Source organism: Schistocerca americana, chromosome 6, assembly GCF_021461395.2.
Source record: "Schistocerca americana isolate TAMUIC-IGC-003095 chromosome 6, iqSchAmer2.1, whole genome shotgun sequence".
Taxonomy (NCBI): domain Eukaryota; kingdom Metazoa; phylum Arthropoda; class Insecta; order Orthoptera; family Acrididae; genus Schistocerca; species Schistocerca americana.
In genome coordinates, this window is record NC_060124.1 from 204,333,319 (window position 1) to 204,335,683 (window position 2,365).

General features: G+C 41.9%; 1 pseudogene; it reads left to right on the plus strand.

Annotated features, from left to right (window-relative positions):
* The first annotated feature begins 913 nt into the window (after positions 1 to 913).
* Positions 914 to 1,031, plus strand: LOC124620560 (annotated as a pseudogene).
* Positions 1,032 to 2,365: the final 1,334 nt, after the last annotated feature.

Sequence of the window (2,365 nt, forward strand, 5' to 3'; positions counted from 1 at the left end):
ACATTTTAACGCTTGCTACACAAAACCTCTCTCGAACCGTCTGTCACTGCAGTCAGATGAGCAGCTCCGTGACTATTTCAGCTTACTAAAATAAGTTGTGACGAAACGCGCTGTTCTTCTTTGGATCATATCAACATCCAGTATCAGTCGTACCTAGACTTGTAAAACTACTGCATGCCACCGTAGACTACAGCAGTTTTTCTACTAGCTTTATTCAGTTAAGGTCGTACCCGCGTTACCCGTATGTTAGGTGTGCTGCATAACTATCGGGCGTTGCATCATAACGATCGCATCCTTTACGTATACGATCAGCGTCTTACTACAGTCCCCTAAAAGCCGGAAACGAAAAACCGTCTAGAAACTAAGTGAGAATATTCAAAGGGCAATGTCACCTATGGAACATTTTAGTTCTACATAGTTATCTTCCTGTCAGTCACTTAAAAATAAATAATACATATAGCAAAATTAACTTATCAATGTTTAATTCAGCGTTTAATCGAAAATTGTTGATTTGTAACGTGAAACAGAGGGATGCTGTAGTAAAAATAAAGCAAACAATACAGATTTATGATATAACGCTAGAAAACGCAATTTCCTCAACAAAAGGTAAAATAAAAAAACAACGCCAAACAAAAATGTATGAAACATCGCTTCAATACGTCGTTGAAATTATGTTTCTGTTATTCATAAACAAAGTTAGGGTTTATCAACAATACCAGGAAACTCTTGCCTTTGATCATGATGAAGAACGTTCTACCGGATACAAAATAACAACAGTGTTTTTATGTTTGTGCATGTAGACTGTTCTTGCATCAAAAGTAATTGCTTTCGTAACATAAAAGCGCAGAAGTTACGTGATCAACGGATTTTTATTACTTAAAAATGCAATTTATATTCTATAAGAGTATAAAATACCAACGGCCTTGCCGCAGTGGTAACACCGGTTCCCGTCGGATCACCGAAGTAAAGCGCTGTCGGGCTGGGCTAGCACTTGGATGGGTGACCATCCAGTCTGCCGAGCGCTGTTGGCAAGCGGGGTGCACTCAGCCTCTGTGAGGCAAACTGAGGAGCTACTTGATCGAGAAATAGCGGCCCCGGTCTCGTAAACTGACATACGGCCGGGAGAGGTATCTGCTGACGACATGACCCTCCATATCCGCATCGAGTGACGCCTGTGGGCTGACGATGACACGGCGGCCGGTCGGTGCCGTTGGGCCTTCCAAAGCCTGATCGGACGGAGTGTTTTTTGGTAAGGGTATAAAATACACAATGGACTAACTCTGATGTGCGGTTCTAATTATGTACAAAACAAACAAACAACAGTAAAAAGAGAAATCGTCGGTTCCGATTTTCTCTCTAGCAAATTCATTTACGTTTGTTTCCCTACAAATACTACCGGTTACCCTTCGATTTAGTACGTCATTTATGTAGCGTACCAGAACTAACGAACCGTAGTTTTGGAGGAGCGCAACTCTAATCGTATGTGATAAGGGTCTCCGACTGACGAACAGTAGCCCGCATCTCGTGGTCGTGCGGTAGTGTTCTCGCTTCCCACGCCCGGGTTCCCGGGTTCGATTCCCGGCGGGGTCAGGGATTTTCTCTGCCTCGTGATGGCTGGGTGTTGTGTGCTGTCCTTAGGTTAGTTAGGTTTAAGTAGTTCTAAGTTCTAGGGGACTTATGACCACAGCAGTTGAGTCCCATAGTGCTCAGAGCCATTTGAACCATTTTTTTGACGAACAGTACTCACGTATTAGTCCTTCGTGGATGGACTACAATTCCTGAAATTGCTTCCAAAGAATCTCAGTCTGGCTCTGCCGTTCCTATTGTTAGTTTAATGTGGTCGTTCCACTTTAAATCGATCTGTACCCATATGTATATTCCCAAATATTTAATGGATATGAGTGTTTCCAGTGATTGTTCGGATATCATATAATTATACCGTAATGGGGATTTCCATTATTTACGTGCAGTTCGCTAGATTTTATTTATGATGTGGGTCAAAGGCAGGGATGCAGAAGATAGCCCCGACGGCGCATTATGATTTCTACGAGCCTTATTTCTGAAGCCGATCCAGACAGTATGAGAATTCTGGAAAAGCATACTTAGAGCTATAAACAGAGGAGCACAACGTACTAATGAACGGAATTAATGCACTGACTATCACATCGAATACAGTTACATGAAACTACTGAGTAAGCTGTACCTAAAACACATAGATCTATATTTTTATCTCCTATTAGTTGCTGTCAGACGAAGATTTCCGAAAATCAGTAGCATGGACAATAATTTTTTTGTATAATGCATATTTACAACACGTTTCTTCTATATACCGCTGCTCGTGAGGCATCCTGTGTAACCCGCTCTT